Raw genomic sequence first — 24,664 nt, forward strand, 5'->3', positions numbered from 1 at the left:
CCATAATCTATGTAATAGAGTAAACTGGAGACAATTTGAAATGTTTTTTGTTAATATCTCTCTTTCAAAGGCCTAATGTATCACACTGCAAACTCCCATAGGGTAAGAGATGTCTTCTACTTTCTCTCTTAGATGAATGTGGAACATTTTTTTAGGCTCCTCCTAGGCTGACTTGCTGAATGTGCAATTGCCAATAATATTAAATATCACTGACCCTGACACCAATTCTTCCACAATTAGGTTTAGAAATTGGCATTACATCATACTAATATCAAGAACCCATAGCATGGAATTAACAAGTATTATTCCCTACTATTTTCTTAAAGACTATATTTTAAAAGCTTATGTTAGGTAATAGCAAGAAGGCAGCTTAGTGTTACTTGTCACTATTGCTGCAAAAATGCATATGTCAAAATATAGGTATATTCCATGATGTTTCTCAACTACAGTGTATAAAAGAATCATCCATGTAACTAAAAATAAATAAATAAATAAATAAATAATACAGCTGCCAGGGCTTACCCAAGTAATGCTGAAACAAACTTTTAGGGGGAGGACCTAAGCCTGTCTACTTTTAAAAAGCATAAATTATTGATGTGAACCTCCTTTTAAGAACCATTTTAAAGCAACAAATGGACTCAAGTGAAAACATGTGATGAACACATACAACTTAATGACCAGGTTTTATTACTTAATAAGAGAAAACTAAAGGTGTACCAAACTTTTTCAATTTTGTTTTATTTTCTTCAAAATAAAATAAATACTCTTCAGTAGGAATGTGAAATATCAAAGTTTAAAATCTCCTTTTAAAATTGAAAGGATAAACATAAATTCCACCCAAGAAAAGCACAACATACACATATATGTATGTGTGTGTATATATATATTATGTTGCATATACATATGCATATATATATGCACACACACACTGTACTATTACTCAGCCATCAAAAAGAATAAAATCTTGCCATTTGTAAGGATGATGTGGACAGAGCTAGAGGGTATCATGTTAAGCAAAATAAGTTAGTCAGAGAAAGACAAATACCAAATACCAGACAAATACCAAATACGATTTCACTCATATGCGGAATTTAAGAAACAACACAGATGAAACAACACAGATGAAAGGGAAGGAAAAATAATCTAAGATAAAAACAGAGAGGGAAGCAAACCATAAGAGACTCAACTACAGAAAACTGAGGGTTGCTGGAGGGGAGGTGGGTGAGGTGATAGAGTAACTGGGTGATGGGCATTACGGTGGGCATGTTATGTAATAAGCGCTGGGTGTTATATAAGACTGAGGAATCACTAAATTCTGCCCCTGAAAACAATAGTACACGATATGTTCACTAAGTTGAATTTAAATAATTTTTTTTTTTTAAAGAAAAGCACCACGTATTTGAACTCTGAATCTGTTATACTCAGTTAAAGAAAGAAAAGTTGAAATGAAAGACACAGGGAAGAATGAGAAATGACATCGAACGACGGAAGGAAGATGATAAACCAAATAAGGAAAAAGAGAGCTTAATAGGAAAGAAAGGGGTGTGAGATTAACAAAAATATCCTTGATCCCTGAAAATCCAAGACCATGAAAAAGCAAATTCTTCAACATGTTAATTTTTACCCAACGAATCTGTCAAATTTCTCAGATTTACTCAAAATTCTCAACATTTTAAGTCTCACTCATGTTCACATTACTTCGACCCTGTTAGGCCTGGAAACCCCATTTTTGTAGCCTTTATTCTCTGCACTTTCATTTGAGGCATGTAGTGCTCCTGTTGGAACGCCCCCTGTCCTCACTCATCCTTCCAACTGGTCAGCTCTCATGTGACCTCAGATAATCTGCTAACAATAAGCAAGGAGAAGGAGGACATCTTCCTGCGATAAAATCGCCAGTAGCTACATTTACTTTTTCAAGCATTTATTTTAAAAAGCCAATCTTCCATGGTGACTATAGGCAATAATACTGTATGAAATATTTGAAAGGTGCTAAGAGAATAAATTTTCAAAGTCCTCATCAGAAGAAAAAAATGAAGAAAATTTGTAACTCTGTATGATGTCAGATGGTAACTACTTACTGTAGTGATCATTGTGCAATAAATATCAATTCATTATGTTATATACCTGGAAGTTACACAATATTATATGCCAAATATGCTTCAATTTTGGAAGGGAATAAATGACAACATTGCAAAAAAAAAAAAAAGATAAAGGTATTAAAAGAAACATGTTTATTTTATTCATTTAAGAACTAAAGGTATGTATTACTTTATGAATACTATTTAGGAGTGTATACATTTAAAAAAATGAGTTTTTAGTTAGTTTCTGCAAGACATTGGAAATATGGCTCAATTTCCAAAATGTAAAATAGATAAAATCCTTTAAATAGTTAACATATACCATGAAGTACACTAGTAGTCAATACAGAAAAATCCAAACTGGTTCTAGTAGCTCACAGATAAGTAATCATCTGGACCTTGAACATCACAATCCCTGTTCTACCTTTTATAGCTATTGACTAGTTTTTGACTATTTTGACTAGTATTTGACTATTGACTACTTTTTATGGCTATATTTTCCTAGTTTGTAAAACAGTGTTAATAATCACTGCCTCAGGGCGCCTGGGTGGCTCAGTGGGTTAAGCCTCTGCCTTTGGCTCAGGTCATGATCTCAGGATCCTGGGATGGAGCCCTGCTCAGTCTCTCTGCTCAGTGGGAAGCCTGCTTCCTCCTCTCTCTGCCTGCCTCTCTGCCTACTTGTGATCCCTCTCTCTGTCAAATAAATAAATAAAATCTTTTTTAAAAAAATAATCACTGCCTCAAAGAATAGTTAGTACTGGGATGGTTAAGTACTGTGTAAAGTACTTAGTAAAGAGTTTTCCACATTTCATGAAAAAAAAATGGTGCTGTTAGTAGTATTAACTTGTTTCATTTGAATTCCTTACTTTGGACAATTTTTTTCATGCATCTACAATTAAGATATATTAATTCATTAATCTTGAGGATACTTCAATTTATAGGAATTACTAGCCTTCTAAACATGAAACATATTTCACACATAGGTATAACAGAAGCAGAGTTTTGGATAGTGATTCAAGTGCAAGTTCTGGAGTTAGAAAGCCTAGAGTTTGAATCCTTGGGTTTGCCATTAACTAGCCATGTATGTGACCTTGGCTATCCAAGTTATATATCCACTCTAAGTCTAAAATCATTGAAACATTTATAATAGAAGTAGTTACTTTGTAAAACATAATGTTAGACACTGCAAGTAGCCCTAGAATAAATATTGATTGTTCAAAGGTTTAGATTGCTGCTGAGTTTCCTTTATTAATCAAAGTCCCATTAATTTGTCTTTGTTGCCTTGAACTAAAGAAAACTTGGAAAACATATTTTTTAATTAGACAAAGTTATGTGCCTCAAGAGATATATCATTAAGATTTTTTTTTCTTTCTTTCTTTTTTTAAAATTGAATTGGTATTTCTGAACAAGCTCAGAAAGAAATGAATTCTGCCACTTGGTTCACCATCTGAGAAACATTAAATATCATTAACGGATTCTGTGAACAGAATACAAGAATGATTCCTTCCTTCAAGCAAGAAATATTACAGGTAGTCTCTCTAGAGTTTTAGGAACTCTGAGTGTCTGCTATGATTCAGAATAGACTATTATTCTGTCTTCTTGGAGTCAAATATCAGGATCAGCCTCCAGGAAGCAGCTTTGAGGGATTCCTTTAGGCCTCATTGTCCTATGAAGCCTTTCATGTAGGAATAACCCTGAGAGTGAGACTGGGGTGGGTTCCCCTACATACTTGGAAATTAAATTGGAAATCTCCCAGAAATCACCTAGCGAACTCCAAAACCAATTCTTCCCTAAAGGACTGAAAGGAGAAAATGTGGGCTGTGCACATTAACTTGTGCTGGCAAAGGTCCCAGTGGCCTCTATTACCTTCTTGGCCCCATGGCACTTACCTAATACTGGAACAGTAAATTGCAGTTCCCAATTGATTTATTAATGTCAGAGTGTCAACTCTATTGTGGTTCAGATAGAATATGTGTGTATTATGTCCATATAATTTTGTAATAGGAATTATGCTTTGGTAATGATTATTATTAGCATGCTTTGTCTTAATATGAATTCTTCATTTAAAGAATGGAATTAATTATTCTCTTAAAAATATTTCCCATAGGGGTACCTGGGTGGCTTAATCAGTTAAGCATCTGTCTTCAGCTCAGGTCATGATCTCAAGATTGCTTGGCGGGCAGTCAGCTTCTCCTTCTCTCTCTGCCCCCCTCCTGACTCATGCTTCCTCTCTCTCTCTCTCAAATAAATAACTAGAAATCTTAAAAATAATAAAATAAATAAAAATATTTTCCAGAAAATTCTTTTAGCAGTGTTTTATTTAATAACTTTCAACATTTTTAAAGAAAGCAAATAATATTTGAATGTCTTGTTTAACTGTGACTAGAAGGATTAAGAGGATATTTCCATATATCAAGGAGAATAATCACACATTCATGACTCTATAATAATCTCTGACTCTGTTTTATATTCTGTCACTGAATCTCTTACCTATAGAGAACTTAAATTCTATGTATATAAAATTAAAATTGGTCCAAAAAACCACTTGGAAGATCTTCCAAAATCTGAATCAAATTAGGTCAGATCTAAATTATTTAAGGCAGTGGACCAATGTAAAAATAAGTAAAGTAGAATGTATGTTGACTGTTGTCAAATGAAAAACTGCTTTGAAAATATCACTTCTGTGGGAACTGATAATGATATTTTCCCACAGGTAAAATATTGGCTGGAGTACCATTAATTTTTAAAGTATTCTCAAGGCACCATAGAATCTATACGTGAGTATTTTCAAAAGGACTGTAAAATGAATCATAGCTAATATCAGTAGTGATAACTCATGTTGATAATATGTTCCCTTTTTAAAAAAGCTCTTATTTATTTACTGAGAGAGAGAGAGAGAGAGAGGACTGTGCAGGTGTGTGTGTGTATGCACCTGTGCATGCAAGGGAGAGGGAGGAGGGGGAGGGGCTGAGGGACAGTGAGAGAAAAAATCTGAAGCAGGCTCTGGGCTGAGTGTGGAGCCCTACCTGGGGCTTGATCTCATGACCCTAAGATCATGACCTGAGCTGAAATCAAGAGTGGGATGCTTAACTGACTAAGCCACCCAGGTTCTCTTGATATCATGAGAACAGTACTTTCTCTATATAGTCTTTCTCCCTCAAACTCATAGTTTTGATCTAATAATGAAAAAAAAAATCAGAAAAAAATCCCAATTCGGGGTCATTCTATAAAATACCTTGACCAATGTTCCTTCAAATCGTCAAGGTCATCAAAAACAAGGGAGGTCTGAGAAACTACCTCAGCCTAATGATGACTAAGGAGAGAGTGATCTTTAAATGTAATGTGCTATCTTGGATGTAACACCTTGGAAGGAGGAGAAAAAAGAAAGTGGGGGAAAAATTGAAGAAATCTGAATCAAGAAAGGACATTAGTTAACAATAATGTATCATGATGGTTTCATTACTTGTGACAAATGTACCATACTAATGTAAAGTGTTAATAACAGGGGAAGTGGGGAGGGACTCCATGAGAGCTTTCTATACTGCCTTGCACCATTTTTCCATAAATCTACTTGAAGATAAAGAGCGTACATAAAAAAAGAAATTATAGACCTAGAATTACATTAATATTAGGTAATGTTAACAGTGTTCCAGCAAATTTGAATTGATTAAATAAATATATTGCCATTATCTATAATGTACCTGATAACAGCCTAATTAAAATGGGTTATAATTAATATATAAAAATAATATTTTATCTCCTATCAAATAACATCACTGATCGATAAGAGATCCATTAGAAATGCTAATCAACTTTTTAAAGTTATTATGCTTGGGAGGATAATTTTCTATAAATGTACTCTCTTGGGTAAAAAATGAGCTTACAACCTATAAACATGGAAATAGACTGGAGTCACAATGTCTGAGTCCTAATTATACTTGAGAGTCATTATGACTAAGTAGGCCAAAAAATAGATCTGCAAGGGGCTCTGTGCGCATTCCCTTTTAGAAAAATGGTAACTTAACTTACTTGGTAGTGTTAAGCACACTATTTTTTAAGTTGTTAAATTAAGACTTCATCATATATTGATTTCAACGATTCTGTTAAGATACAAAAGGCTCTCTTTTGATTTCTGTCTTACTTTAGGAACTGTGGGGTAACGGTGAGATGAAAGAAATCCATTTGACACAGAAATTCTCCTTATACTGATATGTGAACACTTGATAATATGACCCAAACAAAGCAACAGACACCTCCACTCTGGCTGTCAGGGGTACACGTATCCATTTCTTATAACCACAAAGGCCTCTTTGGCTACCATGGTGGTTTAAAAACTCCTATTTGTTCAGTGACATTCCCTTCACACTGTTCCCATTCTGAAAATCTAAAATCCCATGACGAAAAAGAAAGACATTGTCAGGAAAGATGGAAGAGGCCATGTTTACTTCTAGTATAAACTGTTACACTCAATGCTCTCTTCCAGGAGAACTGAAAAACTTCCAGATGAGTCTTCCCAGCCTCAGTGCAGGAAAGAAATATCAAGATCGAACAAATCCTCTATGTCAACAACAAGGAAGAGAACGCTGACACATCTGAAGACAACCAGAAGTGCACTTGAGTCATCCAGTGTCTCTGCTATTTACAGAAGAAAATGAACTCTGCTAGAAGACTAAATCTGAAGCATATAGGGAAAAGATAATAATTAAGCCAGGTTTGAATCCACTCCTATCTGCTCCCTGAATTGTAATTTAAAAAAATAAATTCTCTCAATAGTTTTTCATTTTACTGATATTTGAATATTCGACAGCATCACTGGAGGAAAGCAGAGACAGATACCCCTTGGCTGTAAGGAATACAGTTGACAGTCTGGTTCTATCCTTGGCAGGATGACCCTAGCATTTCTGTTGCAAACCAAGATTTTTTTTTTTTCAAGAATAAATGCTATATTACATCACACACCAAGGCAACAGGCATAAACTGGGACTGTTCTGGGCAAGCCTAGATATACACTCATCTTATTTTGAGAGGTCCTAGGAGAACCTACCGGATAGGACCTAAGACCCTGGCTTTGCTTTGTAATACTTCTTTTTTTTTTTTTTTTTTAGATTTTTTAAAATTTATTTATCCGGGGGGGGGAGAGCACAGGCAGACAGAATGGCAGGCAGAGGGAGAAGCAGGCTCCCTGCCGAGCAAGGAGCCCGATGTGGGACTCGATTCCAGGACGCCGGGATCATGACCTGAGCCGAAGGCAGCTGCTCAACCAGCTGAGCCACCCAGGCATCCCTGTAATACTTCTTTTTATGGGAACATAGATAACTAATTGTCTTGATCATTATTCTTTACCAAGGTATGCCACAGTAACTGTCTGCTTTTCTGAAAGCCAGATTTTATAGTTCACAGAAGTACTAAAATAAACATAAGCAGAACTTAAAACTTAAATTCTTAGGATTGGGGCGCCTGAGTGGCGCAGTCGGTTAAGCGTCTGACTCTTGATTTCAGCTCAGGCCATGTTCTCAGGGTCCTGGAATCCAGCCCCATGGTGGGCTCTGCACTCAGTGGACAGTTTGCCGGAGATTTCCTCTCCCTCTCCCTCTGCCCCCCACCATGTGCACACGTGTGCGCTCTTTCTCTCTCTCTCTCTCAGATAAATAAATAAATCTTAAAAAAAAATCTTAGGGTTTAATCATAGTGACATCACTACTGTTTGGAAATCCTGTGCCTTGATTAAATGACATCCTAGTGAGCTGCAGAGCCTGGGACCTCAAATAACTGAAGATTCCTAACTTCAGGCTGAAGACTGGAAGCACCACGAGTCATATCCAAATACTGTTTGGCATTGCATTTAATCCACAATAAAAGAGCTGTGAAACTCTTAGACTGACTTTTTTAATCTGCTGTCTCGAAATTTGTCTTACTTTGGTCAAAATGAATATACAATTTTCTAGCTGCGGTTTTGGCAAACCCTCTAACACTTCGTGAATATCAGTTTACCATTAGAGAAAACTGTATAAACTTTTCAAATTGCTGACTATTCTAAAGATTTACCTTACTCTTTGCCCAGTCTAGGTGCAGTAAGACCAATGATTATAATCCATTATTCTCAGGGATTTAAGTGATGGCTATTTTAGTTACTCTGTTACCTGAAATTTAAAAATGAACCAAAATTTTTACATTTAAGTAGGCAATAAGAAGACTTGAATTAAGATAATTAAGAATTATGAATCTCCACACAATCTTTTATTTCCTCAATACAATATCTCCATTTGCTTTTAACTTTATAGAGTTTCTTACAATGTCATCAGAAATAAACAGGAAAACATAATACAACTCTATCAATGAAGTGCCTATCTTCACGATGGATGTAATTTGTCCATTTCACTAGAAAGCTAGTTTGATCCAGGGTAACTCTCCCCAAACCCCCAGATCCCGCTAACCCATAGGTCTTCCTCACAGAATTTAAGGAGCTTTCCTTGACAAGGTGGGCCGGGTGCATTTACCTGTATACCATAAAATTATGGCCCATAAATAGATAGCTTTACTTAACTATTAGAATTAGATGTTTCTGGTAACTTCTAAAATTATAATATCCTAGAGAACAGAGTGCCCTTAGCTTGTAACTGTGCTAGGAAAAAAAGGAGACCCACCACTTGATTTTTATGAATGATGATATATTCTTATGATAAATATTACATACATTATTCTGATTATATTCTAACAATTTAGAATACTAAAGGGAGTAAAAGCTCTCTTCTAGAGTGAGGGAATTCTCTGTTTTCATCCCAGTGCTGCTCGCATGGTTTGTTAAGTTTGGAGTATTCAATGGACTATATGTTTAGAATGCATGTATTTTTATGTAAGTATTGTACTTCATGAAAAGTTTAAAAAGATGAATGTGAAATTAAAAAAATTTTGCAGAAAAGGCAAACTGAGAGAATTCATCATTGCACTAAATATATAATAAAGAAACTTTTTAGGCAGAAGGAAAAGATCTTAAGAGCAGAAGGAAGCACAGAAAAAAATGAACATCAGAATGGGTGTGTCTGTGTATATAAAAAGTGTTTACTCGACAAAAGAGAACAAGGACTACTTGAAGCATTAATGATATCTTATGGATTTTAAGACTATATAGAATAAAATGCATAAATGAATTCCAGCTTGCATGTTTTCTTAAATACATCAGTTTGTATACAAAAGCAAGAGATTTCCTTTAATTTTATTTGATTTTCAATTGTCTCAGTCTATCACATTGAGTGGTTTTATTAAGAAGTAATTGTTCTCAGACTTTTTTTAAGCGCAGGTGGAATTTTTATCTTTATGCAGAAAATACTATCCATGAAGACCCTTAGAGTGTACTGTTGTGAAATACTACTTTTTTTCAAAGTAGTCTTATTTTGAAAGATCCTTCACTAACTGAAAATTAGGGAATACATTTTAAATGACCAGCCATCAGTTGAATCATTTGTAATATTATTATCTGTATTAAATTCATTTTTAAATGCCATCATAATAACTGCTAACAGAATTAATGGAATATGCTTGGAAACTTTTCTTTATTAAGCTACAAAAGACTAAAGCAAGAAGACCTAAATATTGTCACTTTCTAATTGTTCTGATTACTAAATCAAAATGAAGATAGTCCTAATTTTAAGATCATCACTCAGTAGTATGTATAAATGATTGCTACATGTGTGAAATCATGTGATGCTAACATTCCTTTAATATGTTCATTCCACTTTATTAACTCTTCAAAAGATATTTTAAAAATGATTACTAAGTGCCAGACACAATAGCAGGTGCTGGGGACACAAACTAGGCAGTCTTTGTTCTTGTCCTCTGGGACCCCTAGTCCATTGGGAAATATGGGCAAGTAAACAATTGCAATCCACCATCATACAAAAGTAATGAGAATATACAGGAAAGGCACCAGACTTGGGCTTCGGGAGGAAGACTTAGGTCAGAAAGGGAAGATGAGTAGAAGTCAGCTGGTCTGTACTATGACTCACATCCTTGATAAATTCTCTCTCTCGATGCTCTTCATTCACAAGATTATTTAGTAAGTGCTTGCTGTGGTCCAGAAGCTGTCTTTGTCATTTTCTAGGTTCACCCACACCTTTTTGTCTCCACCACTCTCAGTTTTTCCAAACAATAAAAAATTATCTTTGACATTGTACTTCCATGGAATTTAAAATGTAAAACTTCATAAACTTTTTAGACTCTATCCTGCATTTACCTAAACTAGTCTAATCTAAAAGTTAAAAAGTCTGAAAAAGCTTGTAAAAAGTGAATCATGATTTAGCTACATTGCAGATAAAATCAACCAAATTTCCTGCTGTGAAACTCTAGATTTTTCCAAACCTCAGGTTTGGAGTTAAATTCCCCAGATCATAGCCAATTATCATCATTGGCCATAAAAGTCCTATCTCTATTATTATTTTCTCCTTTATCTTCCCCATATCCCATCCCCTGCCACTCTAGCCCCTTCCCAATCTCATCCTTAGGAAACCATTCTAACATGTTTATTATGTCTCTTTTTATTATGTTTTCTTAAAAACTGAATATTAATTTGGATGCTATATCTTAAATTTACATAAATTTCATGTTGTATGACTCATTTTGTTCGTTTATTTTTTTATGACTATTACTATGGTTTTAAAGATCCATCCAGTTTACTATAAATAATTCGAGTTTGTATTTCTAACTAGTGAATAATGTTCCAATGTATATTATCAGACATGTTATTTATTTGCTCTTAGAACACCTGGGTGCTATACACAAAGATAAACTCAAAATGGATAAAAGACCTCAATGTGAGGCAGGAATCTATCAAACGCCTAGAGGAGAACATAGGCAGTAACCTCTTTGACATCGGCCACAGCAACTTCTTTCAAGATATTTCTCCAAAGGCAAAGAAAACAAAAGCGAAAATGAACTTTTGGGACTTCATCAAGATCAAAAGTTTCTGCACAGCAAAGGAAACAGTCAACAAAACAAAGAGGCAACCCACGGAATGGGAGAAGATATTCGCCAAGTGACACTACAGACAAAAGGCTGATGTCCAAGATCTATAAAGAACTCCTCAAACTCAACACACACAAAACAGATAATCACGTCAAAAAATGGGCAGAAGACATGAACAGACACTTCTCCAAAGAAGACATACAAATGACTAACAGACACATGAAAAAATGTTCATCATCACTAGCCATCAGGGAGATTCAAATCAAAACCACATTGAGATACCACCTTACACCAGTCAGAATGGCCAAAATCAACAAGATAGTAAACAACAAGTATTGGAGAGGATGTGGAGAAAGGGGAACCCTCTTACGCTGTTGGTTGGAATGCAAGTTAGTGCAGCCACTTTGGAAAACAGTGTAGAGATTCCTTAAGAAATTATAAATAGAGCTTCCGTATAACTCTGCAGTTGCACTACTGGGTATTTACCCCAAAGATACAGATGTAGTGAAAGGAAGGGCCATCTGTACCCCAATGTTCATAGCAGCAATGGACACAGTGGTGTGTGTCCACAACTGTGGAAAGAACCAAGATGCCCTTCAATAGATCTCTGTCTGTCAAATAAATAAATAAAAATCTTAAAAAAAAAAAGAAGAAGATATGGTCCATATATACAATGGAGTATTATGCCTCCATCAGAAAGGATGAATATCATTTTTGTATCAACATGGATGGGGCTGGAGGAGATTATACTGAGTGAAATAAGTTAAGCAGAGAAAGTCAATTATCATATGGCTTCACTTACTTGTGGAGCATAAGGAATAACACGGAGGACATTGGGAGATGGAGTGGAGAAGTGAGTTGGGGGAAATCAGAGGGGGAGACGAACCATGAGAGACTGTGGACTCTGAGAAACAAACTGACAGTTTTGGAGGGGAGGTGGTGTGGGTTGGGTGAGCCTGGTGGTGGGTATTAAGGAGAGCATGTATTGCATGGAGCACTGGGTGTGGAGCAGAAACAATGAATGCTGGAACACTGAAAAGAAATAAAATAAAATAAAACAGGAAAAAAAAAAAAAGAACACGTGGGTGCTATCTAGGCCCCTTACCCCTCCTGCAAACCAGAGACAGATCCAGGTTGTATGGGCCTGCAGCTTACACCATTTTTTACCAGGGGAGATTGAGAATAAAATACATATTACAAACAAAAATTAGGTACAAAAATGAATATTAAAAGTGAGTTTAGAAATTAAATGGATTTCCATTTTTAAAAAAACTAACCAATATCAAAAACACCACAAGTTCCAAAATTTAATTAGCTCCCCAGCACACTTAATCCTGTTTCTCCATTTATGGCTTCATTCTCTCTGATCATCTCTTCACAGGGCAATGGTTTTGTAATAGAGGCATAGAGGCAATCTTATCTTTCCTTTGGCAAAACTAGTTGAAATACAGGCATGTGTGTGTGTTTATTACTGATAGTTGAGCAAATTTCTTTGAGCTCTACAACTCATTATTGCTAATAGCATATAAATTTTTAAAATTACTGTCACATTTGGTAAAGCCTCCTGTTAAGTTCCTTTCATAGACGAGCTGTAAGGTAACAAAGCATTTCAAAACTCCCTGTTCAATGGATAATCTTAAATACTCTGACTTGACAATACTTCAACCACTGTCATCAAAGTCCTCTAAATAGCAATGCATGATGAGTTTTATGTTATCTCACACATTGGGTATTTCATGGCAAAGGAGCATAAAATTTAATCTTTTTTTTCTCAACATATCTATATGTTTTACTCTTCTTTCACTGAATTACAAAATAATCCAAGAATCTACTTAATACTTCTATAAGAAATACCCCTCTTCCTCTTAGTGAAAAACACTGTTTCTCACTTTTGCATCTGATATAACAAAACATTTTGTTACTTTCATTACTCAATGTTAATATAATTTGTTGATTTCCTTGCTTCTTATAATTTTTTATATTCCACTAATCTCGTATCTGAATTTTCTCTCAGTATTTTAACACAAAAAGCTAAAGATGACAACGAGTGTGCTTTTGATATATGAAACATGCATATTTTATATGTTCAGTAATTTGCAATTTTAAACTTAAAATACTCATACACTTTCCAAATTATAGTTAAACTGTCATTTTTGAGCTTTCTGATATTCAGGGTTAGAGTCTTGACCTTATTTATATTTGGTTTTTCTCAACAAAATCTTTAAAGATATGTTTTATAATTTCATTATACCTAATATGTGTAGCTTGGAAAGCTTTATAATGGGCAGAATACATAGAAAATTCCAAGTTTGGCATTTGTGTTTAAAATATGCCATCTACAAAATGCAACAAGAAAAAAAAATGCAACTGTTGAAGAATACCAAAGTAATCCAAGTTTCCAATACTGGGAAGACAGTTTTTCTTCTCCAGCAAGACTAAAGGAAGACCTGTACATGGCACCTGTTCTATATACTTAGTGTTTTTCTAAGAATGTGCCTGGTAAATGTACGGAAGTGTCTGCAAATCACGTAATTGTGTCCCATTGAGACCCCATTAATACTATCTCCAACTAACTCCACTTTGCTGCAAACCAGATATGCCCATGGCTACTCTAACACTACTTGATAAGAGGGAAATTGTGGTAATAGTTAAGATACCTTACTTTTGTAAATCTTACCAAAATAGATAACCACATGAATACATTGCTAAGTCTCCTCCTTCCTCAGTAAACTCACTTGTCACCAGCACAAAACAACACTATCATGAGCAACTTTGTATGTGTCCCTTTGTGGAGCTGTGTGAGAATTACTGGGAAATTGTTACCTGGGAGATAACTGCTGGATCCTAGGGTACATATATATTTAAATGAACCAAGCAGTGCCATGTTCTTCTCCAGGGGAGTCTACTTTTCTACTTTCCCACCAGAGTACTAAAGGTTCTGTACCTCTACATCCTCACCAATACCTGGCATTATTCACTTGTACATATGTAATATTGTCTTCCCAAGGAGAATTTGTCTCAAAAATTTTCCAACTTTTACCAGACTAAGAGGTGAAAAACCACCTACTTTTATTGAGTTAGCATTGCTCTCTGGTCTACCATGATGTTGAACACTCTTTGTATGCCTATTCATTATCTGAGTTTCTTCTCATGTAAATTCTTTGTTCTTAATCCTTTTTCCAATTTTTCTGTTGTGATTTTCATCCTTTATTGATTGATTAGTAGTGTTCCTTGGGTATATTAGATTTTAATATCTCAGTTTCAGAATTTCAAATAATTTCTATTCTGTCATTAACTTCTCAGTAGTATCTTTTCTTTATTGAACAGGTATCTTTAATTTGCCTTATTGTAATGCTCTGAAAGTATTGCTTAATGTAGCCTTCTTCACCTCTCCTCCCACAAAATATTTCTTAGTACATCTTGAGACAGGTCCTCTCTTATTCTCTTTACTCAAGGTCAACTTGCCTATAAAGGATCATTCATTCTTCCATTTTATCTATTTCTACAAAAAGCAAACTGAAACTTATAGAATAATTTATGGAGGATTTATGTATTTATAAAATTGTCTTTCCATCCAAAAGCATAGAATGACTCTCTAATGGGGTAGACACATTAATTCCTATTATTAGATAGATCTTATTAATTCCTAGATACATTAATCTATATACGTTATAGCTTTATGTTGCTATTATAAATGATGTCCTATTTTTAAAAACATATACATTTTAGTTGGTAATTGTTATTGATGTGACTTTGTATCTGGCAATCTTCAATTTTCCTGTCAATTTTATTTTCTGAATAGATGATCATATCTTCTAGAAATAAAAGATATGATCTTTTATTAAAAAAATTTTTTTTCCTTTCTTTTTCTTTTCTTGGAGCACCAGTAAAGAGTATGAGTAACTGCTTTGTGTCAGATACTGAGTAAGATCTGGGAATTCAATAACAAAAAATACAAAATAATATGTCCTCAATTTTAACTGCTTCTTTGTAATATAATCTACTTTTTAGTGCATTACCTTTTGCATTCATCTTATATCCTCATAATAAACTATTGTACCATTAACTCATGAAATTAGAGAATAGGTATAGTTTGGGTCTAAATACTTGGGTACTCTGTAAACTATAGAATGACAACTTCACAAGTTAGAAAAGCAGCACACCCATTACCTAGGTGGGGAGGGGCTATTCACTATCACTGGATGGCACTTACATTCAAATATAGGATGACGCTATCTGAAAATTATACTACTTGAAGTAAAAATGCTTTCTTTTGCTTCAAGCATCTACAGTATATCGATTCTAAACATTCCAAAATTCAATATCTAATAGTATAAACATGACCAATATTAATTTGCTTCATTTTTTAACTCAAAACAAATCATAAATGTATGTACACGTATGTGTATATGTACATATGACTACACACAGGCACACACACACACACACATTTTTCCTATCCAACATTCCATATTCCTTCTTATCTGGGATGAATGAAGATTTTGCACTGTGAGCTGTGATGGGACTGAAGCCCTGTCTCTAACTATGGAAATCTAAGGGGAACTATCTTTCCTTTCCATTTCCACTAGTGGGATAAGGCCACATTTCCCAAGTGGATCCAGATTCACTGGCCCTTTACTTTGACCCTGGAATGTGTGAAGCCAAAATGAAAGAAGGGCTGGTTGGAATTCCTTTGAGCTGGAGCCACTGTGTAGCTATGGTAGAATTTAGTTGTGGCAGAACGGTCCAGCAGTCCTTTCTACATGAATCTGCCAAACGGTGTCCAGTCCTCCCTTTGGTCTGCTCATTTTCCCATTTAGCTCACCCAGCTTCTCAAAGTCTTCCGATAACTCTGAGGACTCTGTACCTTCCAATAAGTATCTGTTTGGCATGAGACAGCCAATATTTGTTCTTCTCACTTTCAGCCAATATTATTGTTTAATATGGGGAAATTACTTTTGAGTCACTGTGTAGAAACTAGGTTATGACAAAAACAAGATAATTTTAGACAGGGCAGTTTTGCTAAGTGATTAAAGTATTCCTTCTGAATTATCTGAAAAAATAATTATATGAGCTCAGAAGTAGCAATCAGAAGGAAAAACAATGTAATCTATAAATGTAGAACCCATTTCATATGTCTGCTTAGTTTACAAAAGATATGATTATTTTGCTTATAATCACTATTTAAAGTGGTTCCACAAAATCAGTAATCCAAAACTTCTATTATTCAATCTTTTACACTCACTTTAAATATACTGCTCTTTTATCTCTTCCACTATTATTCTCAGCATTTGAAAATGGAATCATGGACATGTAGATGCAACAAACTCAAGAACATTCTCTTACCTGACAGGACCACAATTCTTCAATGAGCAGTACAAGGGTTGTCAACTGGCTAGAATAAAACAAAAAATTCTGATATCAGGGGCGCCTGGGTTGCTCAGTGGGTTAAGCCTCTGCCTTCAGGTCAGGTCATGATCTCAGGGTCCTGGGATCGAGCCCCACATCAGGCTCTCCGCTCAGCAGGGAGCCTGCTTCCCCCCTCTCTCTCTGCCTGCCTCTCTGCCTACTTGTGATCTCTCTCTCTCTCTCTGTCAAATAAATAAATAAAATCTAAAAAAAAAAAATCTTCAAAATCAAATTTTCTTTTAAGTTACATTTTTAATTCATTTCATTAAAAATATTTGTAGTTTCTCACCCTTTGGAAAGTTGGGGACATACAGGAATTTTATGAGAAAGAGAAATGCCAATAATAATATAATTAAAATAATGACCGTAAGAATGCTATATTATTTGATCTTATCCTAACTGCAGGTTCCCAAAAGGGCAATTCTTCCCTACTTCTCTTCCCTCAGGCCGACTTCCTAGACTTGGCAAATAAAAACAAAAATCACAACATTCAGTTAATTTAAGTTATCTTTAGTTGCCTGTGTACACTTTGGGATAAATAAAAATATGTATCTAATGTACTTATTCCAAAAATGTATACATTGTTTATCTGAAATAAGTTATTAGTATATAAGTTGTATACATTTTTTCTGAATATTTCCTTAATGATTTGGCTTTTATGAACAGCCCCTTGTTTTGTAGAATTTGCTTATAAAATTTCTTGCAATTAAAGTTTATGTTCTATTGACCTTGTAACATATCTTCCATAGTAATCACATCAACTTACTTCATTCTTTGAACATACATTAATGAGAAAAAATTTCAACATTAGTTTTATGAGCTGGGATACTGAACACATATTGACACAAAGTCAACAACTCTAAGACATGTGAGTTTTTTGAACCACATAAGTACTATCTTTCATGACATAACTTGCTTTTGTATTCTTGAGGATCAAGTTGTATCTCTCAGACTGAGACTTTTTAAAATGTTGTTCACTGACAGAACATTGCTATAAACTTTTATTCTCTTCTTGACTACACATGATGATTCTACTTACTCCCATTCTGTAAGATTATTTAGCAACATCCATATACAAGAATCAAACTCTTCAAGGGATGAAATCCATTTCAAAATATAGTCATGACAATTGCCATTAAATTATTCTCATCAAGGGCACATACCTCAATATTATCAAAGCCATCTATGAAAAACCCACCGCAAATATCATTCTCAATGGAGAAAAACTGAAAGCTTTTCCGCTAAGGTCTGGAACACGAGAGGGATGTCCATTATCACCACTGCTATTCAACATAGTACTAGAAGTCCTAGCCTCAGCAATCAGACAACAAAAGGGTATTAAAGGCATCCAAATCAGCAAAGAAGAAGTCAAACTATTACTCTTTGCATATGATATGATACTATATGTAGAAAACCCAAAAGACTCCACTCCAAAACTGCTAGAACTTGTACAGGAATTCAGTCAAGTATCAGGATATAAAATCAAAGCACAGAAATCAGTTGCATGTCTCTACACCAACAACAAGACAGAAGAAAGAGAAATTAAGGAGTCAATCCCATTTACAATTGCACCCAAAACCATAAGGTACCTAGGAATAAACCTAACCAAAGAGGCTAAGGATCTATACTCAGAAAACTATAAAGTACTCATGAAAGAAATTGAGGAAGACACAAAGAAATGGAAAAATGTTCCATGCTCCTAGATTGGAAGAACAAATATTGTGAAAATGTCAATGCTACCTAAAGCAATCCATACATTTAATGCAATTCCTATCAAAATACCATCCATTTTTTTCAAAGAAATGGAACAAATAATCCTAAAATTTATATGGAACCAGAAAAGACCTCGAATAGCCAAAGGAATATTGAAAAAGAAAGCCAAAGTTGGTGGCATCACAATTCTGGACTTTAAGCTCTATTACAAAGCTGTCATCAACAAACGGCATAGTACTGGCACAAAACAGACACATAGATCAATGGAACAGAATAGAGAGCCCAGAAATAGACCCTCAACTCTATGGTCAACTCATCTTCGACAAAGCAGGAAAGAATGTCCAATGGAAAAAAGACAGCCTCTTCAACAAATGGTGTTGGGAAAATTGACAGCCACATGCAGAAAAATGAAATTGGACCATTTCCTTAAACCACACATGAGAATAGACTCAAAATGGATGAAGGACCTCAATGTGAGAAAGGAATCCATCAAAATCCTTGAGGAGAACACAGGCAGCAACCTCTTCGACCTCAGCCGCAGCAACTTCTTCCTAGGAACATCGCCAAAGGCAAGGGAAGCAAGGGCAAAAATGAACTATTGGGATTTCATCACGATCAAAAGCTTTTGCACAGCAAAGGAAACAGTTAACAAAACCAAAAGACAACTGACAGAATGGGAGAAGATATTTGCAAACGACATATCAGATAAAGGGCTAGTGTCCAAAATCTATAAAGAATTTAGCAAACTCAACACCCAAAGAACAAATAATCCAATCAAGAAATGGGCACAAGACATGAACAGACATTTCAGCAAAGAAGACATCCAGATGGCCAACAGACACATGAAAAAGTGCTCCATATCACTCGGCATCAGGGAAATACAAATCAAAACCACAATGAGATATCACCTCACACCAGTCAGAATGGCTAAAATCAACAAGTCAGGAAATGACAGATGCTGGCAAGGATGCGGAGAAAGGGGAACCCTCCTACACTGTCGGTAGGAATGCAAGCTGGTGCAGCCACTCTGGAAAACAGCATGGAGCTTCCTCAAAATGTTGAAAATAGAACTACCCTATGACCCAGCAATTGCACTACTGGGTATTTACCCTAAAGATACAAACGTAGTGATCTGAAGGGGGACGTGCACCCAAATGTTTATAGCAGCAATGTCCACAATAGCCAAACTATGGAAAGAACCTAGATGTCCATCCACAGATGAATGGATAAAGAAGATGTGGTATATATACACAATGAAATACTATGCAGCCATCAAAAGAAATGAAATCTTGCCATTTGCGATGACGTGGATGGAACTAGAGGGTATCATGCTTAGCAAAATAAGCCAATTGGAGAAAGACAACTATCATATGATCTCCCTGATATGAGGAAGTGGAGGTGAGACATGGAGGGTTAAAGGGGTAGGAGAAGAATAAATGAAACAAGAAGGGATTGGGAGGGAGACAAACCATAACTGACTCTTAATCTCACAAAACAAACTGAGGGTTGCTGGGGGGAGGGGGGTTAGGGGAGGGGGCTGGGATTATGGACATTGGGGAGGGTATGTGCTATGGTGAGTGCTGTGAAGTGTGTAAACCTGGCAACTCACAGACCTGTACCCCTGGGGATAAAAATACATAATATGTTTATTAAAATAAATAAATAAAATTTTTAAAAAAGATCTAAAACTATAAAAAAAATTATTCTCATCAAGATGGATTTTTTCCCCCTTCTTATTCCTTGGTAGTATTATCGCTTTTAAAAACAGCCTTGGCATTTAAGAGATAACATTTTCACTAATTTTATATCACAAGTTCTTTAAAACAAAGGAATATTCAATAAATTCTCTTCTTAAAAGCTATATAATCCTATTACTAAAGAGATAATGAAAACTATGATTAAGAAATACATAGGCTCCATTCAATGGGTTTTTAAAAATATTTTATTTATTTATTTGAGAGGGAAAGAGTGAGAGGGAGAGCATGAGAAGGGAGAAGGTCAGAGGGAGAAGCACACTCCCTATGGAGCTGGGAGCCTGACATGGGACTCAATCCCAGGACTCCAGGATCATGACCTGAGCCAAAGGCAGTTGCTCAACCAACTGAGCCACCCAGGCACCCCATTCAATGGATTTTTTAAAATTTTATTTATTTGATAGAGAGAGAGAGAGAAAGAGGAAGCACAAGCAAGGTGGGGAGGGGCAGAGGGAGATGCAGATTACTTCGTGAGCAGGGAGCCAGGTGCAGGCCTTGACCCCAGAATTCCGGGATCATGACCTGATTCAAAGGTAGACACTTAACCAACTGAGCCACCCAGGGGTTGGCTTTCCAAGGTAGCCCTTCATCACTCTTTACAATCATTCCACTATCATTGGTTTTTTGGTCCAAGTTTTGGTACTCATATCAGAGTACTCTCTGTAAAGAATATCTGAACTGAGCTGTAGACCTTGTACATTGACACTAATTCATTTGAGAAATATTGTCTTTTATAAGGAAATTTTATTATTTTATAAGGAAAAATGGCCTTGAAAAAGTAAAGTGGAGAGAAAGGGGATTGGAAAAGAAAAGTAGATGCAATGACTAGGAATTGATTAAAGCAGGAAGATGAACAAATCTCTATTTTCTAAAACTCACCTTTCCCACAGTGCAGAGGATGGATTTACAGCAGAGAAATTAGCTGGCTCTTGAATGAAGCTGATATGACTGGGGGTATAGCATACTATAGGGTAGAGGTATGGTCATATTTGAGAGATCATGGAAAGAAAGAATTGACAGTTGATTTTAAGACTCCAGGAGAAATGAGAAGCAAGGCTTACTTTCAACTATCTGCATGGATCAAGGAAATGCTCCCATAATTCCATATGGCAGAAAAATGATGAGGATGAGGCTTGAACAAGGAAGAAAAATGATGGGTAATTACTTAGTTGTGCTGTGCTAGAATTCAATACATGAGCCTGGCTTGGAAATAGTAAGTTTGGAATTGCCAGAATATAAAGAACTATGTGACATCGACCAGGAGGATTCCTTCTCTCCAAAGTTTAATAGTCTTAAGAGAAAGACTTATATACAAATAACCATAATATAAGGCATAATATAATTACTTAAATAGAAGTATTTGAAATGTATTTTGGGAACACAAGGAAATAGAAGAAAGATTAAACTAGTAAAATAATAAAGACAGGTCAGAATTCTATAGAAGAATATGGCTGAATGCAGATTTGTAAAGGTTAGACTGTACAAACCAGGTACCTTCTTTTTAACCCTACCTCCAACACTTAGAGGCTATATCTCTTTGGTCAACTTACTTAAGTGGGTGTCTCAGTTTACTCATCTGTAAGATGAGTATGAAAAGGATGTTAACAATTAAATGAGTTAATGAATATGGACTTTTTTTACAACCGTACCTGAAACAGTAAGATCACAGTAAATGCCTATGATTACTGTTGTTATTGTCATTATTAACCAGGCAGAGGGAACAAAATGAACCAAAGCATCAATGCACCAGAACACACAGAGCAAGTTAAAGCAATGATGGGAGGCCTATGGAGTACTTAATAGTACTCTACCAAGGTATGAACGGGCACTTGCTAGCAGAGCAGTAGTGATAGGCATTCCCTTCTACGGGAGACTTTTAGGCTGTTTTCACAGTAATCAATATAGCACTACCCATCCATACAAGCACTAGGAGCTGAGGTTCATCGTGAACAATGTGGGAGTTACACCACTTAAAGGCTGCATGTTTCACCAATTAGTTGTAACAATTCTGCATGCAAGGGGCATGCCCACTCATGAAGGGCGGCCCAAGGTCAAACAATCTCATCAGACATTTAGAATTCTACCCACTCAAATGGACCCTACCAATCAGGGATCATTTTTCAACTTTTGTTCAATTTTCCTTATAGTTAACTGATACTAGAATGTACTATTACAGACTGTCTAATGTACACACAAACAACAGCACTATACTTAACAGCACTTGCCTCCTGCTCTCTAGGCAACTTTCATTTATTTTTTAAACCTTTATTTTGAACAAGTGATTCATAATGCTCCTGTGAACCCTTAGCCCTTTTTCATCCCTATTTTGCATCTCAGGACACTGTATCTACTTCTCCCTCCTACAGCCAAAGTGTTTACTTCGGAATCCGTTCTTTTCAGTGGAAGCACTCATCGCACTTTGAATTTTTGCTTCATGTCTATCTTCTTGGCCATGTGTTCAAGTCTGTATGGGCGACAACCAAGTTTATTTTATCTCCAGTATGTAGCATAGTTCCTGGAACATAAATCTTGATATACATTAATACTATTAAACAAATGAAATAGAATGGTGACGTTCTATAGTACTATGTGTATGTTATTCTAGATACATCAAGTGTTTCATGGGTTTCCATAAGCCAGTTGTGGAAATACTACATATTCCCTCCAGGAAAATGTATTCTGAATTCCTAATGAAAGCCTTATAAATGAACACCTTATAAGTAAACTTCTACAATGCAACCCCATAGTATATTTCTGACAAGACTTTTCCTTCCTAGGAATAAAGCTTTAAATAGAAAAAGTATCCCTCTGTAAACTTTTTTATTTGATCTGATTAACAGATTTTTTAAAATATTAATATTCTAAGGTTCTTCTTAATCTTAAAAAATCAAACTGAAATACACAGCATCACTTAGTTAATAAAGACCATCAGAATCTACCCAAAAAAGTACTGTTAGAAACCTTAAAAATACCTATATTTATGTCCTGGCTCTTACTTTGGTCACCTATGAGACCAAAGCAGATCACCCAGCTTATCCTAGTACCAGTTACCTTACTTGGAAAGTGTGAAAGTTAAATGATGATCTTTAATTTCTCCTCTGGTCAAAAAAGTATATTTAAATGGCTATGACTTCTCTGAATTTGAGACACTCAAGAATTTGCTCAGCACATTTTGAATAAAAAACATAGTGTGAATAGATGATTATTTATTGAATCCTTCAGTAATATTTGATAATGAGACTGCCTTTTGAAACAATAAAAAATTTAAAAAAAAACTAAACTTAGTCCATTTTGTGGAGGAAAAGAGGAAATATGTGTGTTCTAATATTCAATCTTTCCCTCCTCTGAGAATTCTGAGTAATCTTCCCAGTGGAAAAATTCCATTACCCAGTTATCTTAACATGTAGGGATGAGATGAGAACTACAAAAGACATATGAGAAGTGTTGTATGACGCTTCCTCGAAGATGCCTGAAAAAGGAGAATTTGAGTCTTCGTCTCTCTGTTGCCTTGGATTTGAATATTGGCACTCCAACACTCAATCACTGTGGACTGCAACATGACCAGACTGGAAGTCAGGAGAAACAGAACAGAAAGATAGAAGGATCTGGGTACTCATTGACTTTATACACTACCAGTTCTGGAAGTCTACCTTGGGTTTCTGTTAAGTGAAAGGATAAAACCTGGGAGTTTAAGTTACGTGTTCAGTTCTCTAATATTAGCAGCTACATCTAATTCCAAATACAACTAAAACAACATTCAATAGCTATCAAATTAAGTGATACTAATTTGATTTATATTCAATTAATTAATTAACTCAGAATATATAGTTATACTTAGTAGCATCACATACAGCAGTGAACATATTTTATATGCATCTGTTCTTTTACATATATCAAACTTTATGTAATTTTTCACAATTATTCTTAACTTTAAAAAATTGTCTTGATCAGTGCTCAATACATTATCACACAGGTTGGTTCTCTCAAAAAGCAAAGATTTGATGAATTTCAGAGGGCTAGAAAAACAATTCCATAACTGTACAACTTTAATACCCTAATTAATATGATTTTTCCAAAGAGAAATATAAAGCACAGAGCAACTGGGTCTTCAGTACCCAAATACAGATGTAATATTTTAATAAGACTCCAATTACAGTGTATAAAGACCTTGGTCCAAATGATCTGTATATAAATGACTATGCAGTAATTCTTCCTAATTGACGTTTTCCAAGACCAAAAGTACTAAAATCTATTTGATAGCCTAGAAATAAAAAGAAAACTTGAATACTTTAAGACTACATTAATTACTATCCACTGGAGCTCAACAATTATTAATCATCTTCATTGAATATGCAAATCTCAGATGGCAATTTTCATACTCATCCTTCTGAAAGAACAGGGCCAGCAAAGCCAACATTAAAATTTAACCATCAACCAACTTTAGGATGCAGCAAATATTTAAAAATGTACCTGACTCTAATAGGGCAAAATAATATTTAGTTCCTTAAACATATTTCTACTTTTCCATGAAAAACCCTACTTCATATATATTCTATATCATATATATCCGATCTTGTGTTGGCTTTATTTGGGGGTTTACTGTTTTGGGGCATGACATTTTTAAGGTTGAGACAATTAAAATTCTGTACTGGGGACAGATGATACTTGTTAAGTCTTCATCTGTAAACCACTCCTTATGAACAAAGTGCAATGCTGGTTAAAATTCTATAAAAGTTCTTTTCACAATTTTTG

General features: G+C 35.2%; 1 protein-coding gene across 4 annotated transcripts in view; it reads right to left on the reverse strand.

Annotated features, from left to right (window-relative positions):
* The window catches only part of SCN9A (sodium voltage-gated channel alpha subunit 9), a 167,502-nt gene that overhangs the window by 105,905 nt on the left and 36,933 nt on the right, over positions 1-24,664 (reverse strand). The window contains exon 2 of one of the 4 annotated variants that reach the window (XM_032355820.1): positions 16,383-16,431. The exons of the other annotated variants lie outside the window; for them this stretch is intronic. The gene's annotated coding sequence lies outside the window, so the exon portion shown is untranslated. The remainder of the gene's footprint in view (positions 1-16,382; positions 16,432-24,664) is intronic. 4 annotated transcript variants of the gene reach the window in all.

Source organism: Mustela erminea, chromosome 8, assembly GCF_009829155.1.
Source record: "Mustela erminea isolate mMusErm1 chromosome 8, mMusErm1.Pri, whole genome shotgun sequence".
NCBI classification, from domain to species: domain Eukaryota; kingdom Metazoa; phylum Chordata; class Mammalia; order Carnivora; family Mustelidae; genus Mustela; species Mustela erminea.